Source organism: Gorilla gorilla, chromosome 2 (genome assembly GCF_029281585.2).
Source record: "Gorilla gorilla gorilla isolate KB3781 chromosome 2, NHGRI_mGorGor1-v2.1_pri, whole genome shotgun sequence".
NCBI classification, from domain to species: domain Eukaryota; kingdom Metazoa; phylum Chordata; class Mammalia; order Primates; family Hominidae; genus Gorilla; species Gorilla gorilla.
In genome coordinates, this window is record NC_086017.1 from 70,659,655 (window position 1) to 70,682,304 (window position 22,650).

At 38.0% G+C, this 22,650-nt stretch overlaps 1 protein-coding gene across 9 annotated transcripts in view; it reads right to left on the bottom strand.

Moving 5' to 3' along the window:
- The window catches only part of FHIT (fragile histidine triad diadenosine triphosphatase), a 1,510,123-nt gene that overhangs the window by 1,065,026 nt on the left and 422,447 nt on the right, over positions 1-22,650 (bottom strand). For all 9 annotated transcript variants that reach the window (XM_055383480.2, XM_055383484.2, XM_055383482.2 and 6 more), the window contains exon 4: positions 10,957-11,049. The gene's annotated coding sequence lies outside the window, so the exon portion shown is untranslated. The remainder of the gene's footprint in view (positions 1-10,956; positions 11,050-22,650) is intronic.

Below are 22,650 nucleotides of genomic sequence, written 5' to 3' on the forward strand. Positions count from 1 at the left end.
TTCTGACTAAAATACTTCTCTGTGGCCTTGGTCAAATTACATCATTTCTCAGGGGCTCAGTTTCCTAATTTATGAAACATGGACAATAACATCTGCTTTGTATGAACAAGATCATAAAAGTCTTTCGCACAGTTACTGACAACACAGGCATACTTAAATAGAGACTAGTTTACCCACAGAAATTCAGAGTATGGGGTTTTAACAAAGCTAACTATAGTCTGACTGTCCTGAGATTTCTACCATGAGCCTTTATTGGAGTTCTATAAGAAGAAAAGCAGTAAGCTAACATTCACTCACAAATGGGATTTTATTTAATCCTATTAAGATTCTGAATTTTGGGTGTTATTACACCTGTTTTTATAAAATCTCAGAAATAAGAAGGGTTCTTAGAGGTCATATGAGGAATTTCTGACATTTTAACTTTTCTGATTACAAGAATATGAAACTTCTGTTTCCCTCTTTGTTCTGCTTGTCAGAAAACTCGAGTGAATTCTCATGCTAAATGTATATTTGCAACTCTATTAGCAGTAGCGGTTAGCAGATTTGTTTCCTGATTTTCTATATATATGTTAGTAACCTTATTTAAAATAGTTTATAAGCTACCCTGAAGGAAGTTGAGATTTCTTAGCTAACTAGTAAGATCCATAACAAGAATCCATGTCACCTGACTCCAGGCTAGGACACGTCACATATAACATGGAAATGCCATAGAAAACCCCAGAAGAAAGTACAGTGAAGCCATAGCTTATTGCTTGGGTCCTATGCCATGAAGATGATCAAACATATTAGCCTTCTAGTTACGAGGAAAAAATATGGAAGCTTCAGGGTCCTTATTTCTAAAATAGGGATAATATATATTTCTAAGATCATTGTAAAGATTTAGAGAGAATATTTCCAAAATCAGCCAGTGTGGCATTCGATACATAGTAACATTTTAAAAGTCTGAAATGTTGACTCTAAGAAATAACTGTAGTTCTACTAATTACAAGTAAAACACAAATGCATAGACCCTTAAACATGATTTAGAAATCATTTATCCCTCCAAACTTCATGCACTGCTGTAAAATTCTGCCCCAGGCTAGGTGAAGATCCATACTTGCTGTCTTTCTCTCACGTCACAGAGTACATGGAGATCTGGAAAAGTTGTCCATAAATTCCAAATTCTTAATATAAACATGTCTATTGGAAATACAGACTCTTTTTTTTTTTTTTTTTTTTTTGAGACAGAGTCTGGCTGTGTTGCGCAGTGGAGTCATCTTGGCTCACTGCAACCTCTGCTTCCTGGAGTCCAGTGATTCTTTTGCCTCAACCTCCCAAGCAGCTCAGACTCCCAAGCAGCATCATGCCTGGCTAATTTTTGTATTTTTAGTAGAGATGGAGTTTCATCGTGTTGCCCAAGCTGGTCTCGAACTCCTGGCCTCAAGGAATCCACCCACTTTGGCCTCCCAAAGTGGGATTACAGGCGTGAGCCACTGTGCCCAACCAGAAGCACAGAACTTTATCAAGAATACACACATGTGACATTTTCAGGTTTAATAATTTATACTTTAGTGTACTCACAAAACTGGGCCAAAATCATGGTCTACCTCTACGTGAAATACCAAGTTTCCCTATGTCTCACAGCCATGACTCCACTGGTGATTTCACAGTACATGAATTCTAACCCATAAATTGACTATATCCAGAATGTAGCCAGACATACCATAAAGATGTTCATTTATCTTCAAGGGAGTCCACAAAATAGCACTGTAGTTCCTCATATGCATACCCTAACAAAAATGAGTCAGTGGTGTTTCCCCAGAGAAAAATGATGCTGTGCAGTGGAAGCAGCTTTGGAAACAGACAGATTCAGATTTGAAGGCTGGCTCTGCTATCCATTAGTTGTATGACATTGGACAACATAGTATGAACCTCTTAGAGCCACAGATTCTTCCACTGGCAAATGGAGGAAACACTTTGAACTTATATAACTATTGTAAGCAGGGGTTATGTTATGATTTAAATGTCCCCTCCAAAAATTATGTTAAAATTTAACTGCCATTGTCATGGTATTGAGAAGAGGGACCATCAAGAGGTGGGACCACTGAGAGATGATTAGGTCTTGAGAGCTCTACCTTCATAAATGGATTAACATCATTATGAAGAAAGTAGGTTTGTTATCATGAGTGAGTTATTATAAAAATGAGTTTGGCCCTCTCATTGGCTCATTTTCATTTTCTCCTGCCCTTCTGCCTGCCTCCATGGGATGACAAGCACAAAGGCCCTCACCAGATGCCAGCCCCATGCTGTTGTACTTCCCAACTTCCAGAACCATAAACCAAATAAATTTATTTTCTTTTAATAAATTGCCCAATCTCGGGTAGTCTGTTATAGCAGAAACAAATGGACTAAGACAAAGGATATTTAAAATATTTAACCATTAGTATGGTAAAGGCACCAACCAGCATAGGCTTAATGCCTGTTCTGGTGCATACTAATTAAATATGAACTCCATTTGAAGAATTATGAAGGCATCCAACTTGATCCTAGATCATGGGAGGTGCTTAAACATATACAATGCATTAAATGAAGCAAACACGTATTGTAAAACATTACAATAAAAAACTTAGCAGCAGTTATACTGAGATCTCTATACTCTCCAATTACATTTTTTCACCTGTGTTGTTTTTATTCCATGATTTTATTAAATGATTGTTAGCTTAAAGTGATGAGCCACTTGTGTCTTTTGACTCATGATTGAGACAGTCCTCAAAAAATTCTAGATTTGAAAAGACATAAAGTGATCTCACTTGGAATTTTATCAAGTCTATATTCATGTATAATCCTTATGTCTTCTTAATATAATGACTCCTTTATTATGACACACTCTTCTTCATCTCTGATAATATTTTTTGTCTTAAAGTTGAGTTTGCCTGATATTAATATAGCCACTCTAGACTTCCTATGCTATTTCCATGGTGTATTTATTTCCATCAATTTATTTTAAACCTATCTGTGTTTTTATATTTAAAGGCTATCACTTAACAGAATATAGCTGTTCTTGCTTTTTTATACATTCTAATCATCTCGGCATTTTTTTGAATATCTATTTATTTTTGTTTGTTTGGTTTCTTTGCCCACAAAATTTATTCATTTTGTCAATCATTTGAAAGTAGCTTGCATTCATAAAGCCCTTGGGCTTAGGTCTTTTTTAAAAAAATTCATTCATCTGTTTTTATGTGTTTATTTTTTCAACTTTCATTTTAGATTCAGGGGGTATATTTGCAGGTTTGTTACCTGGGTATACTGCATCACGCTGAGGTTTGGGATATGAATGGTAGCATTACCCAGGTACTGAGCATAGTACCCACCATTTGGTTTTTCAACCTTTTCCCCCCTCCCTTCTTCCCTGCTCTAGTAGTCCCCAGTGTCTATTGTTACCATCTTCACGTCCACACGTACCCAAAGTTTAGTTCCTACTTATAAGTGAGAACATGTGGCATTCAGTTTTCTGTTCCTGCATTAATTTGCTAGGATAATGGTGTCTGGCTGCATCCACGTTGCTGCAAAGGACATGATTTGATTCTTTTTTTATTACTGCATAATATCCCATGATATACATGTACCAAATTTTCTTTATCTCATCCACCATTGATGGGCACCTAGGTTGAGTCCATATCTTTGCTATTGTGAATAGTGCTGTGACAATGAACATGCAAGTACATGTGTCTTTGGTAGAATGATTTGTTTTCTTTTGGATCTATACACAGTAATGGAATTGCTGGATCGAATGGTAGTTCTGTTTCAAGTTCTTTGGGAAATCACCAAACTGCTTTCCACAGTGGCTGAACTAATTTACATTCCCACCAACAGTGTATAAGCATTCCTGTTTCTCAGCAGCCTCACCAACATGTGGTTTTTTTTTTGTTTGTTTAGTTTAGTTTTGTTTTTGTTGTTTTTTTTTTTTTCACTTTAGCCATTCTGACTGGTGTGAGATGGTATCTCATGGTGGTTTTGATTTGTATTTCTCTGATGATTAGGGACAATGAGCATTTTTTCATGTTTGTTGGCCACTTGTATGTCTGTCTCCCTTTGAGAAGTTTCTGTTCATGTCTTTTGCCCATTTTTTAATGGGGTTGGTTTTTGCTTGTTCAATCATTTAAGTTCCTTATAGACTCCGGATATTAGACCTTTAGTGGTTGTGTAATTTGTGAATATTTTCTGTCATCCTGTAGGTTGTTTACTCTGTTGACAGTTTCTTTTGCTGTGCAGAAGCTCTCTGGTTTGATTAGTCTCCCTTGTCAATTTTTGGTTTTGTTGCAATTGCTTTTGAGGACTTAGTCATAAATTCTTTCCCAAGGCTGATGTCCAGAATGGTGTTTCCTAGGTTTTCCTCTAGGATTCTCATACTTTGAGTTCTTACATTTAAATCTTTACTCCATATGGAGTTAGCTTTGTATATGGTGAAATGTAGGGGTCCAGTTTCATTCTTCTGTATATGGCTAGCCAGCTATCCCAGCGCCATTTATTAAATAAGGAATCCTTTCTCCATTGCTTTTGTTAACTTTGTTGAAGATCAGATGGTTGTAAGTGTGCAGCTTTATTTCTGGGTTCTCTAGTCTGTTCCATTGGTTTCTGTGTCTGTTTTGTACCAGTACTATACTGGTTTGGTTACTGTAGCCTTGTAGTATAGCTTGGAGTTGGAAAATGTGTGCCTCCAGCTTTGTTCTTTTTGTTTAAGTTTGCTTTGGCTATTCAGGCTCTTTTTTGATTCCACATGTACTTTATAATAGTTTTTTCCAGTTCTGTGAAATATGGTAGGGTAGTTTTATAAACTACCTGTATAAAACCTGTACATTATTTTGGGCAGTATTGCCACATTAATGAAATTGATTCTTCCAATCCATGAGCATGGAATGTTTTTCCATCTGTTTGTGTCTTCTATGATTTCTTTTAGCAGTGTTTTGTGGTTCTCCTTGTAGATATATTTCATCTCCTTGGTTAGATGTATTCCTAAGTATTTTATATACTTCTATTTTTTCAGGCTATTGTAAATGGGATTTCCTTCTTGATTTGGCTCACAGCTTGAACATTATTGGTGTACAGAAATGCTACTGATTTCTGTGCATTGATTTAATGTCCTGAAACTTTACTGAAGTTGTTTCTGAGTTCTAGGAGGCTTTTGGTGGCGTCTTTGAGTTTTTTAGGAATAGAATCATATTGTCTGCAAAGAGAGGTAGTTTGATTTCTTCTTTTCCTATTTAGATACATTTTATTTCTTTCTCTTGCCTGATTGCTGTGGCTAGCACTTCCAGTACTATGTTGAATAGGAGTAGTAAGAGTGGGCATCTTTGTCTTGTTCCAGTTCGCAAGGGTAATGCTTTCAGTTTTTGCCCATTCAGTATGATATTGGCTGTGGTTTTATCATAGATGGCTCTTATTATTTAGAGGTATGTTCTTCAGTGCCTATTTTCTTGAAGTTTTTTATCATGAAGGGATGTTGGATTATAGCAAAAGCTTTTTCTACATCTAGTGAGATGATTCTAAGGCTTTTTAAAAATCCTATTTATGTGGTGAATCACATTTTTATTTGCTCATGTTGAACCAAATTTGCATGCCAGAATGAAGCCTACTTGATCATGGTAAATTAACTTTTTGATGTGCTGTTGAATTTGGTTTGCTAGTATTATGTTCAGGATTTTTGCCTCTATGTTCATCAGGGATATTGGCCTGTTGATTTCTTTTTTTTCATTGTGTGTTTGTCAGGTTTGGTATCAGGGTGATGCACAGAATGAGTTTGGGAGGAGTTGCACCTCTTCAATTTTTTGGAATAGTTCAGTAGAATTGTACCAGCTCTTCTTTGTACATCAGGCAGAATTTTGCTATGACACTGCTACATTTTAATTAGTGATTAGTCCACTGACATTTAGTCTGATTACTGATATGGCTGCATTTAGAGCAGCAAGTTTATTATATGTTTTCTGTTTGCTCCTCCACTTCTTGTTTTTCTTTTTCTTCCCTCTGCAACCTTTGAAGCATTTTTTTTTTTTAAATTTAGGATTCTATTTTATCTTTGGATTTTCAGTGGTTTTTCTAGGAATTAAAACATATATTCTTGATCTTTCACAGTCTACTTAGATTTAATTTTATACTATCTCATATAAAATTGGAAAACCTTGCAACTGTATAAATCCATTTGCCACTGCCTCCATTCTTTATGCTATAAAGTCATATGGATTACATCTGTACATATTACATTATAAACACCACAAGACAATGTTATAATTTTTGCTTTAACAGGTCCTGTGTAGTTAAAGATCTTATTATGAAAAACTAGTCTTTTATATTTACAATTTCCAAAATTTTTTCATTCCTTCTTGAAGACTTAAGATTCCATCTGGTGTTATCTCACTTTAGCCTGAACAATCTTTCCTTTAGCATTTCTGTGGGGCAGGTCTGCTGATAATAAATGCTCTTAGTTTCCTTTTATCTGAAAATGTACTAATTTGCCTTTACTCACAAAGGATATTTTCGCTACACATAGAATTCTGGATTAACAGTGTTTTGCTTTCCCCCCCCCCCCCCCCCCCATTTGTACTTTAAAAACATCATTTCACTTTTTCTGGCCTTTATAAATTCTGATGAGAAGTCATTGTTCATTTAAAGCATTGTTCCACCAAAGATACTGTGCCATTTTTCTCTGGCTACTATCAAGATTCTCTCTTTACTGTTGGTCCTCACCAGTTGGAATATGATGTACCTATGCACAGTTTTCTTCAAATGTATCCCATTTGGGGTTCACTGCATTTCTTGATCTATGCATTTATGTATTTCACCAAATTTGAAAATTTGGGCCCATCATTTCTTCAAATATTTTGTTCTGTTTCATTCTCTTTCTCTTCTCCTTCTGAGACTCCAATTACATGTAAGCTAGACACTTTAATTTCTGTTACACAGGTCCCTGAGTCTCTGTTTATTTTTTCTATTCAGTCTTTTTAAGTCTTTTTTTCTGTCTGTTCTTCCAAAAGAAAATTTCTATGGATCTATCTTTAAGTTCACTAACACTTTCCTTTGTTTCCTCCAGTTGCTGTAAGTATACTCAATGAGTTTTTATTTCAAATACTGTATTTTTCAGTTTCAGGATTTCTATTTGGTTCTTTTTGCAGTTTCTGTTTACTACCTTCTTATTCATTACGAGTTTATTTTCCTATTATTTGTGGAGCATGGTTAAAATAACCACTTTAAAATCTTTGTTAATTCCCACATTTGGCTTATCTTGGAATTGGTCTCAGATAATTGCTTTTTGTCTTCAGAATGAGTCACATTTTACTGGGTTTCCATATAGCGTGTAATTTGGGGTTGTATGATATGCAAGTACTGATGTTATTGTATGAAGAGCTTCAATCCTGTTATAGTTTTCTGAAGGGTATTGATTTATTTGTTTTAGCAGGCAATTAGTTATACTCAAATTTAAAACTATCCCTTGGGTAGCAGCTCGAATCTCAGTTCAGTTCTTTTATCTTTGTGATAATTTGTGTCTGCTCCATCAAGAATATACACATGACATATACCTCAGAATTACATGACGTGATCTCACTTGGAATTTTATCAAGTGCATATTCATCTACAATTCTTACTTCTTCTTAATATAATGATTTACTATCATGAAATGTTCTCCTTCATCTCTGGTAACTCTTTTTGTCTGAAAGTTTAGTTTGTCTCATATTAATAAATTCAAGGGTCAACCAGAAATTTGGGTAGTGTTTATATACAGATTTGGGAGCTTCCCCTCTCTGTCTCTCTTCTTTCCAAGATTCTGAATTCATTTTCCTGTGGCTATGATTGCCCTGAACCCTGTTCTTTGGGTCTTCAAACCAAAAACACTGTGAGTTTTCTATTGGAGGATGGCCACCCGAAGTGACATTAATTTTAGCCTGTTCTCACTCTAAAAGCTGTAAAATGGGAAACTCACTCTGGACCGATCTGTGCTTCCAAGTTTTGAATTTCAGCTCCCCTCCAGAATCTGTCTGCTTATTTTTATTCTCTAATGCTTCCGGGTAATTTCTTTTTTCTTTTCTTTTTTTTTCTTTTTTTTTGTTTTGTTTTTGGTCTTTTGGTACTTTATAGTTGATATCTGTGAGAATTTCGGATCCAGTAGAACTTACTTAGCCATACTGGAAATGGAAACAAGTGAAAACATTTAGGAAACATTCCTTTGAATTCCTAACACCTCTCCTCAAAATACTTAACCTCCGTCCATTCCCTCATTTAGTGACATTTGAGTTTGGTTTTAAGTAGAAATAGAAACCAGGCTCAGGGCTTCCTTGATCATCTTGCCAAGTACATGAGAAGACTTGGAATGAAAACACAGCATAAAGTTAAATGATAGAATGATAGAACATCAATCAATTCTAGCTCTTAGACTGGTGGCATTTAATCTCAAAGCAATGAGGCTTATACAGAATCATGACTACCAGTGATTATCTACATGGTACTTTGCCACGTTATTTTACCTTATTTCTTTGGTCTCAGATATCTCTAAATACTGCCTCATTGAAAACTGCAATAGATAATATGCCACGAGAAACAGAATACTGAAAATCCTAAAATGCCAACCCAGAGTTGGTAATTGCACAATTCCTTCTAATCATAATCATTATGGCTTCCATTTCTTGAAAGCTTCTGTATACCAGTCACCTTGCTAACCACTTTACATTAATTGTCAGTTAATCCTTCACAACTATTCTTTGAGCAGTTCCCATAACTAGCTTCATTTTACGGAGGAAGTAACCAGAGTTCCGAGAGGTTGAGTTCATTAAGAGCACACAGCAAACAGTAGAACTCTGAGTCAGTCTTTGTAAAGAGAAGAAATAGCAAAGGGGTTTTGGAGACATCAGGCACATACTCTTTACTATTAGGAGAGAAAATAGAAGTCTTTCTAGGAGTAAGTAGGGTTTCTAAAACTTAAATAGTCTACAGTCCTTTTTATCAATAATTATTGATATTAAAATACCACCCTTCCAGAAACAATATATTTTATATTGACAGCTTTTATGTTTAAAAAGAACCTTCTAGCCGGGAGTGATGGCTCACGCCTGTAATCCCTGCACTTTGGGTGGCTGAGGTGGGTGGATCACTTGAGGTCAGGGGTTCAAGACCAGCCTGGCCAACACAGTAAAACCCCATCTCTACTAAAAATACAAAAATTAGGTGGGCCTGGTGGCGGGCGCTTGTAATCCCAGCTACTTGGGAGGCTGAGGCACAAAAATTGCTTAAACCCAGGAGGTAGGGGTTGCGGTTAGCTGAGATCACACCATTGAACTCCAGCCTGGGCGACAGCGAGACTCCATCTCAAAAAAGAAAGCCCTCCTTCAGGGCTTAAAACACTAACCCAAACAATAACAAAAGGATCAAATAATTATTTGTAAAGGCTCATATGAAAAGTCACATAACACCAGTGCTCCATTTTACATCATTTCATTTACTGCCTTTAAACTTTGTTTTCCAGGTAAACCATATAAACAGGCAGGTGACCAGCCAGAGAAAAATCTGGCACATCAGGAAGTAAAGATGCCTGCCTCATCCCACGACAAGATGCAGCAATGTCTCACAGTTCTACAACTCTAGGGGCAATCCTGCCCAACTTTGCAAATTTTGCATAAACCATGGGTTTCAAGTGACTGTGGAATGAGAGGGAAAGGGAAGGCAGCACAAAGGATAAGCTGGCTGACATTGTAAAGTGGATACAGGAAACTGGGACGTAACTGGAAGCAGGAAAAGGAATATAGTATCTTTGTGTTCTGGTACATAGGATTATTCAATATACATATTTATTATACATGTTAAATTGTCTGAGACCCGGAAATGAGAGATACTGTTAAAGGAGTAAAGATGAGATGAGGTAACAGAAAAGGAGAGGAGTAAACATGAGTCCTAAGGAGGGGTTACATGAGCACAGACCCCTGACGACATGCTAGAGATTACCAGATTAGTGCATTGCTCCTACTTTCTTGCTATTATTATTATTATTATTATTATTATGGTTTTTTTTTTGGCAGGGTCTCACTCTGTCGCCTAGGCTGGAGTGCAATGGCACGATCTTAGCTCACTGCAACCTCCACCTCCCAGGTTCAAGTGATTCTCCTGCCTCAGCCTCCTGAGTAGCTGGGATTACAGACACCTGCTACCACATCCGGCTAATTTTTGTATTTTTGGTAGAGACGAGGTTTCACCATGTTGGCCAGGCTGGTCTCAAACTCCTGACCTCAAGTGATCCACCTACCTCGGCCTCCCAAAGTGCTGGGATTACAGGCCCTTTGCTGCTATTTTTAAAAATACATATTCAACATATCCGGTGAAATCATTCAAAGATGCATACAGATAAGTGATTATTTTACTCTAACGTAAAGCCTCTTCGTAAGACCTACCCTTCACTGTCTGTCCCAGCATATGCCCCAGGACTTCCTCTGACCATGAACAGTACCATGCCACTGAAGGAGATCTGTTTCAACAGAGCCTCCTCCTGCTGCTCCTAACTTTATTTCCATTCCACTAGCATTCTCGAAGTCATGCAAAACATAACAACCTGACTTTGTAACTGTTTAACCTTACTTTTTACACGTAAAAATTATTAAATATGTGTAACTGCTGGGGGGAGGATAATATAATGGCATGTCAGTCAGGTAACAGGTAAGCTACATTTCATGGAAAAGAAGGGGAATGCTTTCTTCAGAAAGTGAAGTCATCATTCTTTTATTTAACTGACATAATATTTATACCCCAATTTTTAAAATGGCAGCTACAAATAGAAGTCGAAAGAGGGTAAATTCTCCAAGGGAATCTAGCCCTGAAATTTTACCGTTTTAAAAGTTCTATTTTACATGTACATAGGAACATTACTACTATTATAAGGATACTCATAGCAGGTCAATTATTTCAAACTCTTTGAAAAAAAAAATCAAAATTAAGTAAACCTACCTTTCAGAAGACTGCTACCTCTTCGGAGTTCTCAGTGGCAGGATGCACAGAGCTTTTATAGAGGGTCTAAGCAGGCAGGTATTCCTAGGATACCTACACCAAGGACAAGAAATTCAGATGATTATTTCAGCAGTGATCCAGATGGCTCTAGGTACAATTTCATTAGGAACATTCAACATGAATACTGAGCATTGCCACACAGGTATTGTTAAAAGGGCAGAATGAAGGTACATATGTGATTTTTGCAGGCATTGTCATTAATCTGTACATGGGAGACTGTGGCTCAAAAGGGTGTAAGTGGTTCATACATGATCACACAAGAAAAGGGGCAGAACCATGCCTTAATTATTCATTTCTGATTCCTAGTCCAGGGTTGTTTCAGCCACATCATCTGATCCTCCTCAAGAACTGGAAAGTCCTGGCACTGGGGCTTTCCATTTTGCAAAAAGATGAGGCTGACCCGTGAGTCTGGTGGGAAGAGTCTTTCTCTGGTTTTCTGGTGGTCTATGCCAAGTCATCCGCCTGAAGTGCCCTGTGTGGGCCAGTTTATTCACTTTCCTTGGAAAGTCTGGTGTCCACAGAATCTGAAGGAATCTGACAAGCAAAGAAACATGGGTTTTTTTGGTCCCACTGGCCTGAGTTTGAATCCTAGTAATGTGTTTACTACTTCTGTATCCTATGTAGCTGCTCAACTTCACTGAGCCTCACTTTGCATCTCTATCAAACAGGTATAATAATATTTGAAGCGTACATTTATGAAGAGGATTTTTTTTTTTCTAAATGAGAATACAGTATCAAGCACAGTTTCTGGCACATGTTAGATGCTAGGGCAAAGTGAAAGCCCCATGACCCACCTTACTTGCAGGGATAACCCCAAAGTAAACAAGTGACAGGGAGGCTATTGAGACCTTGCTGCTCATAAATCACTCAATGACAACGCACTAATCCCCCAACTGGCTGGTTCCTCACTGCTGTAACCTCTACCTCTGGGTTTCTGTCACATACACTTCTTTGAAATAAAAATATCGTAAACACCAATTCATTCCCTAGGATCTCATTTAGAGGTAATCGTTTCCTTTTTTAATCTAATAATCTTGGTCTACATCATGTTACATAGTCAGCTCAATGTAGTAATTGAAAGCAGATGATCATTCATTTAACAAGTATTTATTGAGATTCTACTAAGGTGTCAGGCAGTATTCTCTATAGCAGTGAACATAATAGTACAAGATCGGGCCATCATGCTGCCTACCTTCTGGTAGAGGAGACAAACAAACAAAATACATATGTAAAATACATGATTGGTTAAATAGTTCTAAGGACTCTGGAGAAACACAAAGTAGGAAGGGAGATGGTGAGTACTATGGGTTGAATTCTGTTCCCCCAACCCCTCCCCATCAGGAAAAAAGATATGTTGAAGTCCTAACCCTCAGTACTTAGAATGTGACCTTATTTGGTAACAGAATTGATACAGATATAATTATTTAAGTTAAGATGAAGTCATACTGGAGTTCGGTGGGCAGGCCTCTCATCCAATATGATTGGATATAAGAGGATGACCACATGAAGACACAGAGACACAGAGGGGAAGGAACGCCATGTGAGAACAAAGGTAGAGATTGGAGTTACGTAGCTGCAAGCCAAGGATTGCCAGCAAATCACTAGAAGTTAGGAAGAGTCAAAGAAAGATTCCCCTGCAGATTTCAGAGGGAGCATGGCCCTGGTGACACTTTGATTTCAGACTTGTAGCCTCCAGAACTATGAGACAATAAGTTTCCATTGTTTTAAGCCACTCAGTATATGGTACTTAGTTACTGCCACCCTAGGAAATCAATACAGTGTGTTTGGGGAGATTGTTGCATTTTTGAGCAAGGAGATCAGGAAAGATCTCACTGAAAAGACAATGTCTCAGGGAAGATTTGAGGTGCAGAGGACAGCCATGATGATGGTTCTGGATGAAGAAATTCTAGGCAGAGGGAACAGAAAGTACAAACCTCCCAGGCAGGTGCATGTTTGTATGTTAGAACAGCAGGGAGGCCAGTGTGGCTGGAATAGCCAGGGGAGAGTGGCAGGAAACCAGGTCAGAGTGATAACAAGGAGCTGGAGGGTGCTAGACCTTATGGGCCACTCTAAGAACTTAGGCTTTTACTTGGAGCAAGGTGGGAAGCCATTGCCTACTTCTGAGCAGAGGTGAACCAAGATCTGACTTACATTTTAATAAGCTCTCTCTGGCTATTCGGTAAGAATAAACTGAAGAACAAGGCCACTTAGGAGGCTCCTGCAGTTATCCTGGTGAATAAAGGTGCTAGCCAGGTAGCACACAGGAGAGTGAAAACTGGTCAGTCCTATGCGAAATATTTTGAAAGCAGATCCAAAAGGATTTGCAATAGATTGCAGGTAGAGATACGCCTGACTTCTTGATAGTACATAGAATTAAATTAGAAACTGTAACAACTTAACTGTACTGATCATCTGAATAAATTATCTTCTCAAATGCCAGACCAGCCAAAGATATTAGCAACATGTTTAACAGACAGGGAATAAGTAACCAGAATATATAAGGAACTCCTAAAATCAACAAAAAGAAAAAGGTAAACAAATAAATATTTTTTTAAATCGTGATTCAAAGAAGGAACAATGGACAATGGACATAAGAAAAGCAGCTCAACCTCACTGATATGGTTTGGCTGTGTCCCTACCCAAGTCTCACCTTGAATTGTAACTCCCACAATTCCCATGTGTCATGGGAGGAATCTGGTGGGAGGTAATTCAATCATGGGGGTGGGTCTCTCCCATGCTGTTCTCATGAGAGTGAATAAGTCTCGAGAGATCTGATGGTTTAAAACATGGAAGTCTCTCTGCACAAGCTCTCTATTTGTCTGCTGCCATCCCTGTAAGATGTGACTTGCTCCTCCTTGCCTTCCACCATGATTGTGAGGCCACCCCAGCTACATAGAACTGTAAGTCCATTAAACTTCTTTCTGTTGTAAATTGCCCAGTCTCCAGTATGTCTTTATCAGCAGCACGAAAACTGACTAATACTGTCACTAAACATGAGGAAAATGCAAATGAAAATAATGGGATTCTACTTTATTTCTATCAGACTAGTTAATATGAAAAAGACTGACACAATTCAGTGTTGTCCAAGATACGAGAAAAAATAGCATATTATTCTAGTTTACTTCCAGTGGAATCATGAATTGGTATATTATTCTATTGAGCAATTTTACTGTATTACCAAAAGTGACACTACACATATGCCATGGCATAGTAACTCTTCTTGGGGGGTATACCAGGGCTAAGAAACATACATATAAGGGGACATATACTAAATCAGTATAACAAAACTTGGAAATGACCTAAAAGTCACCCTTAAAGGCAAATTGGTAAATAAAATATGCTATATTTATATGATTAAAGGACATATGGCTGTTAAAAAGAATAGATTGGTTTTATAGGCATCAGTGTGGATGTTTCATAAATGTCATGGGCAGAAAAGCAACACAAAGGAAAATGTTAACATACAAACACAATAGTATGTATTCATTGTAGGTCGGCGTCCCCAACCCCCAGGCGGCAGACCAGTACCAGTCTGTGGCCTGTTAGGAACCAGGCCACAGAGCAGGAGGTGAGTGGTAGGCAAGTGAGCATTACCGCCTGAGCTCCACCTCCTGTCAGATCAGCGGGGACATTAGGTTCTCATAGGAGCGGGAACCCTAGTGTGAACTGTGCATGCAAGGGATCTAGGTTGCCTGCTCCTTATGATGAGACCCTAACGCCTGATGATCTGAGGTGGAACAATTTCATCCCAAAACCATACCCCCCACCTCCCCATCCATGGAAAAATTATCTTCCACAAAACCAGTCCCTGGTGCCAAAAAGTTGGGAACTGCTGCTGTGGATACACATATATGTATGTAAAAGTATAAACAATGGACTAGTCAAATACATCCCAAATTTATGGTAGGGAATTTTAGGCAGGGGTACAGGCAGCAAAGAAAGTGGAGGGTGGAGGGAAGGACAGGACATTATTGGTGAAAATGATTTGGTTTTATCAGTAACTTCTTTAAAAAGGAAAAAAACAACACTGGAAGCAAATCTGAGCAAACAAAAACAGATACTCGTTTTGGGATATTGAGAATACAGATGATCATTACACTAGTTTTTGTGCTCATCTGTGCTTTTTTGTTTTCTGGGAGTAAAGAAAGGAGGAAAGGGAGGGAGGGATGAAGGGATCGAAGGAAGGAAGGAAGGAAGGAAGGAAGGAAGGAAGGAAGGAAGGAAGGGAGTTACCAGTTCTGGACTGCACTTAAGCTAATCGCTAATCATAGATGGGGATAGATGAGGTTAGTTTTTTTGTTTTGTTTTGTTTTGTTTTGTTTTGTTTGAGATGGACTTTCACACTTGTTGCCCAGGCTGCAGTGCAATGGCACAATCTCGTCTCACTGCAATCTCTGCCTCCCAGGTTCAAGCGATTCTCCTGCCTCAGCCTCCCAAGTCACTGGGATTATAGGTGCGCACCACCACGCCTGGCTAATTTTGTATTTTTAGTAGAGATGGGGTTTCTCCATGTTGGTCAGACTGGTCGAGGTTAGTTTTTTAAGGATGAAACTCAAAACTATGTTTTAATAATCAGCGTGACCATTGGTGATTCCTCGCAGACTGTCTCAGAGTGGAGGGCTGAATTTCAGTTCAGCCCGCAGAGGGAACCATCTGTCATTTGGAATGACAAGGGGCTCTCTGCCAGGGGAACACCAGAACACCAGAAGCAGCCATGGTCTTCACCGCATCCCCACTGGCCCTGGAACCACCAACACTACAGGACACAGGAACACACATTTATCAGACAAAGTAAACCAAGAGTACACCATGGACATCTTTTCAACCTTTTTAAAAGCACATTGCAATTTTCTAGAATCAAGGGAACAATATTCTTGATTAGTTCTTCAGCAGATTTGGCAATTTTGCTTGTCATATGTCTCTCTTTAAAGCAAGTTGGTCGTTAACCTTCCATGTTCTAGGACTTGAGATTAGGTTTTCCCCCCACAAAATGAAAACTTTGCTTAAAAAAAAAAAGAGTTTGCTTTAGGATAATTCATTTTTGCTGCTAATAACTGCAAGATCCTCTTTGAGCCAAGGAGGTCATTCTTGAAAGGGGCTAGAATTGTGAAGAATGTTCCTTCTCTTCCTGGAGAGAGAGTCTGTGAAGGCAAAAAAGTTTGCAGGAAAGTTCAGTAATCATGAAGTGAAAGCCCAAAGTGACCTGAATACTTCCTCCTGGGTCAACATTGTATGTTTAAAAAGAAACAACCAAACCTTCAAAGAAAAATCTGGCCATCCCCAAATCCCAATACATGAAACTAGAAGGCAGGAGGCACCAGTAGAATGCTGGATTTGCTCTCATTGCTTGGCCTCCATCACAGTTACAATAGTTGAATATCATCCTTTTGTACGTGTCATCCTAAAAATGGGATTTGGATTGGTTTCTAACAATAAAACGAGCACGGTAGAAAAGGAATATTATGAATAAGTTACCAACGTAAATATGCTATTTTGCGCCTTTGAATTTGAGTGTCGATAAACATGATTCCACACATGAAAATTAGACTTTTCAGAGCTACTACACTGAATCATTTAATTTGTCTGAGTAAGTACTTATAATAATGTGGCTGCTCTGCACTGCAATAAACATCGGGTTTTCAAATGAACAAATGAAGTATGTGATACTCCTTATAAATGGAACTGCAGCAAAGGGCGTTCAGCTAGGGGGCTGTGCACTAAAATGGGATGGGTGATAAGAACATCTCTCTCCAGCTCCACTGATAGTGAAAGGAAAGAATCATATGGCCTCTGCTGCTACATTTTCTGTTCCTGGACAGAAGTAAGGCTGAAGCCTCACTGTGAAATGATGGGGGACTGTTGCTATTTTGGGTTGTCACAGGGTAACTTGTCACACTACTCAGGACACATGAGGACAGATAATTCTGTTCCTCCAGATTGTGGACTTGAGAATGCTTTAGTAAAATAGCATAGGGATATATTTTGGTTAGTGGTTAAGGACATGGGTTTGAATCCTGGGCTCTACCAACCAAACAGGTGCATGATTGTACCCAAGTAATCATCAGTCTTCTCCATGCTCATTTTCCTATTTGGTAAAATAAGGATAATAACTTTGGCTTCCTCATTAAGTTATTAGGGGGATTCAGTGAGATAATTTATGTAAAGAACCTGGCACATGATTAGAATTCACCTTTTTTATCATCATTATCATTGTCATCATTATTATTATATTTAACCTTACTTTCATTTTAATCCATTATTCAATTTTCCTTCAAAGCTCATTAAAAGCACAACTCACTACATTGTTTAGTAATTAATTACTTTTGTTCATTTAACAAAGTATTTATACTTTGTTATATGTGCCAGGCACATATGCTAGGGGCTAGGGTACAAAGGTGATCTAATCCTCCTGGAAGCTACTGGGGAGACGGGCATGAGTCAAAGGCTCCCATAGGAAGTGAAACCTTTGAAACTCAGGGAATAGGTCTAAAAGAAAGGAGCAGGCTAGGCATGGTGGCTCATGCCTGTAATCCCAGCACATTGGGAGGTGAGGTGGGTGGATCACCTGAGGTCAGGAGTTCCAGACCAGCCTGACCAACATGGCAAAAACCCATCTCTACTAAAAATACAAAAATTAGCCAGGCATGGCGGCGGGTGCCTGTAATCCCAGCCACTTGGGAGACTGAGGCAGGAGATTCAGTTCAACCTGGGAGGCAGAGGTTGCAGTGAGCCGAGATCGTGCCACTGCACTCCAGCCTGGGCAACAAAAGTGAAATGCTGTCTCAAAACAAACAAACAAACAAACAAACAAACAAAAACAAAGGAGCAGATCACTCTAAGAGATACTAAAACAAAGGAACTTAAGTTAAACCTGAGACCTGAAGGATGAGAAGGAGAACAAGGGATGGAATGATGGCTTTCTTGAGAGAGACACAACAATATTCAAAGGCATGGAGTATACAGCACTTTATCATTGTTATCAAAAGTCATTGCAAAATGATCTACTGAATAGCTCAATTAAATCTAACAACTATGTGACAAGCACCTACTATGAGCCAAGCACTGTGCCAAACTCTAGAAACACCATAGTAAAGACAGATATGATCCATGCCTGCACCCTTACCTCCCAACACCTACTACTATGTTTGAAAACCACACCAAAGTCAATATTTACTTTGTAACCAATAAATTACCCCTCTGGGTTTGATCACAGAGAGATTTCACCTGCATGGAAAAACTGGAATGCTTTCTCTGGTCACACAAGGAATGTCACATAAGCCAAATAATTCCCTTTCTTCTTAGTTGCTGGATATCTACAACCAAATTTAGTTTATTCCATGGGCCTACCAACTTATACTACTAAAGATGGTCATGTTTCTCTTTCATGATTAATTGTTCTATTATTTGTAGACTACCTTTAATTTAGTAAACAGCCTCAAATTATTTGGAAAGTTATTAGAAGAGGAGAAAAAAGTAAAAGAAAACAAGGAAAAGAAATCTCAAGTTTCTTGAGATCTGGGAATTGTCCAATGTGCTTTCTGTAGTACTCGTGGTACCTTACATGGTGCTGGATGGAAAGCATTTAATAACTTCTGATTGTCAGATGGATGAAGAATATAAAGCTTTCCTGGTTCAACCTGGGCTCCATTAGAAGGAGGGAAGAACTGAAACTCGGTAGATCAGAATATGCCTCCCCACAACATCCTTCTTTAGCATAAGGATTATTTTGAGCTGATTATTTTGAGAGACTGCAGCTACAGGAGAAGATCTGAAAACAGAATAGAAGTTACCTTTTTGTAAAAGGATTTTACATCTATAAAGGAAATTTCTATTCATAAGGGTGTCTCCCTTTCTGTACCAGGAAGAGAAGGATGACCAAATCACTAGAGACTCTTACCAATGGAGAAGACACCAACTTAAATCTGCATAACAAACCTTACTCATGTTTACCATACTTTTCCTGGGCATCCCTCCACAACTGACTATCCCCCATACCCTTCTTTTTTTTCTTTCAGTGGACAATGGTATTTGAGCCTGATCTCAAAGCCACCTCTTTGAGATTTATTCATATCTCTGGGTATCTTCCACGTGTACATGAGATACACATATTTTTAACTTCTGTTTGTTTTTCTCTTGTTTCTGGGTCTATCCCAACCTAAGGACCATAAAGGGTAAAGAGAAAATTATTTTTCCTTCCCTACACTTACTTTTCTCTAGTCTCCAGGTTCAGAGGAAAGAACTCAAAAAAGTGGCTGAAAAGTTTAGCATGATTTTCATTGTAAAGCAGCCCGATAACCAAACAGAAGCACCACATAAACCAAAAGAAGAGAGTGGTAAGTGAAATATAAGGTACCATTAGAGATTTCTCTCAGGGAATAAGATTCTTGTAACAAAATATTTACCTTTCTTTTTCTGGTGCTAGTAAAAATAAGAGAAATGTCACAGTTTTAATTAATGTCTAAGCAACAGGGAAAAATATTAAGCTTCTTTATGACAAAATGGAAATATATTTGTAATTCTATATCCTAATGTTCTCTCAGTTATTTTGGAAAAACTATTAGTCCTTTGGTTTCTTCCACATTAGGAGAGCAAAAAGCTATAATATGGCCTATCTGGCTAACTATCGGGAATAGGAGAAATCAATTTAAAAGAAATTTGGAAGACACCTACATTATCGATATTAGAGCAAAGTAGAGATCTGCCTTGTTTACAGCAAAGCAATCCAATTCACACACACACACACAAAACAAATGTTGCATTTATGGAAGTATTAAAACATCTCATCCTTGTCCTTAGCTTAACATATTAATGAGAATTTCTGAATTAATCTCCAATCGTGAACTGTGTGTAGGTGTGATATAAGGGCAGTAAATACTGCGCAGCTTGCTTCAGGCATCTTTTATGACAGATTCTCTGACAGATAGAAAATCTTTAAGATTAAATTATTTCTGTATTTTCCTAAGAAACTCATCAGTACTAACAAGCATATCACTTCCCCAACTAGTTGATAAACAGAAAAGAAAATATTATTAAGTGATGGCACTTGAGGAAATAGTTAAAAGGAGAAACTCAGAACATAGGATTGTGATTATATATAATGAGGAGATTCTCAAAATGGCACAGAAAGGAAAGGAACGAGTTGAAGCTGAAAAACATATGTTTTTAGGAGGTAAGTTATTCCATAAAGCAATTACTAAAATGTGAGAGTTCTTGTCATGGTTCTCAACCTTATACTCTGAAAGAGAACTTCTTATAATGCAAGACTAAGAGAGCCAATTACTTCAGCACCAAGGTACATCCTAAATCTCTGGACTTGGCAGTTCAAAAAAACTCTTGGAAAATGTTCTTCTAAAATCTTCACTAACACCCCTGACTTTATAAATGTAGACTCTAAAAGGATGAATAAAAACTAACCAATTAGATAGCAAAATGGAGACGAGAGAGCACTGAATAAAAAGACCTGCCAGAGTTCGGGTTGTACCTCTGCCACCAGCTTCAGACTTAGTTCATATTTACAATAAAACCATAATCATAAAAATTAATAATTATGGAACACTTAGTATGCCAAGAACTTTTCATATATTATCTAATTTAATCATCCTAACAACCTATGAGGGAGACACCACATAAGAGAAAAGCAGTTGAAGAGTTTGTCCAAGGCCACCCAGCTGCTCTGAGTGATGGGTTAGGATTCAAACACGATTTTTTTGGACCCCAGAGCCCAACCCTTAACCACTCACTCTGCAGACAAGTTCAGAAACCTCCTAGGATGATCTAAAAGGCTTCTTTCAGCAATAGGGCGCTAAGATTTATGAGACATGATTGTATAATGGAAAAAAATCTCAGGTTTTTGAAGTGACTTTGTAGCCCAGTTGAGCAGCTTCTTCTCTAAGCCTCAGAATCTTAGATAACAACACTACTTACCTTACAAGCTGGCCTAAGGATCAGAGATAATACTAGAGCCCTTAGCCCCAAGTAATAATAATAATAATAGGCAGCATTTATATAATGCTCATTATGTGCTGGGCACCATCTAAGCATTTTTTTCCCCACATTAAAGTATGCAATCTTCACAATGACCCTAAAAGTACTATTATTTTGTACTTTTTATCTAATTGTATAAGAATACAATTAGACAAAAAGAAAAAAAAAGAGTTCTATTGTTTTGATTCCTGTTTTACCAAAGAGGAAACAGAGGCAAAGAGAGTTAAATTACTTGACCTAATCACAGTTACTAAGTTGCAGATCTTGGATTCTGATCCAGACAGAATGACTCACTGGACAACCCAAAACATATTGGAGGCACTCCTACAGATACATAAAGAACCTCCTTGCCATGCCCAATGTCTATGTCACTCTCACCCAAAGTAACAAATTTAACATAAACTTGGGAGGATGAAATACATAGGGATGCCCAGATAACCTGCCTACTGTCATTCCGCAGATTGTGCCTTTAAAAAAACCAATTTCAATAGACTCCAGCAATAAAGAGATACATCAGGTATGTCAGACATATGTGGTCACAACTATTTTTTCTCCTTCCTGGCTAATCACTCCCTTTGTGCTGCTTTAAATCAATTAATAAAAAAAAAAGCACAGAGGCACCCTAAAAGTCGTTTTTCCTGTTTTCAATCTGGAAGAAATTCAGTCTCTTATTCATTTTAAAAAATATTTTAATAATAGCTTTTACTTAACCCAATATATCAAAAATATTATTTCAACATGTTAATAAAAGTTAATAGGAGATTTTATGCTAAGCATTCAAAATTCAGCGTGTACTTTACATTTAAGGCCCATCTCAAATCAGACTAACCTGATTAGTCTGAATGCTCAGTAGCCATATATGTTGCTAGTGGCTACCATATTAGACAACACAGTTCTAGAAAGATTGGCTTAGAAAAGCCCTGGTTGTTGATATTTATAGGTCTCTTTCCTTGGGCTGGTCAAATTCCCCAGAAAGATGTCTTTCAATCTCCTGCCTTAGGGGTATAAGCCTGGGTGCCATTGTTCTGAGATTTAAGTATGGGAAAGAGCAGAAGCCCCATCATATTGTCTTTCACTTAAGCCCCCATTTTCATCATTATACCCATCCTCGGCTATGCATGGTGACTCCAATCACGAGCCCTGTAGTTGGTCCAACCCCTCCAGTCTTCCTCCTGGGGAAGTAGGGAGGGAGGCAGTTGGGAGAGGCAGTTCCCAGGTTATGCGGGTTGGGCAAGAACTCTGGGGACTGATTAGCAGTTATTTGTCATCCTTTCAATGTTCTTTTAATATTCCTTCATTCCCACTTTCATACATTTACAGTGCCATGAATTCCTGACACGTTCTAGAATCTCAGTTTAGATTTTACCGTTTCTCTCCCCCTTTTAAATCAGTCCCTGGCCTTTTAAGGCAGCTTCTACAATTGTATTCTGTGACCTTCTCCTCTATGATTTTTGTTCATATTCCCCTCCCCTTTTTTAACTAACATTTTTTATTTGAAATAATTGTAGACTCACATGAAGGTTGTAAGAAAAAATACAGAGAAGGTCCATATGCCCTTTATCCAATTCCCTTCAATGGTAACATCTTGGAAAGCTATTACACAGTAACACAACCAAGATATTGACAATGACACAGTCAAAACACAGAATG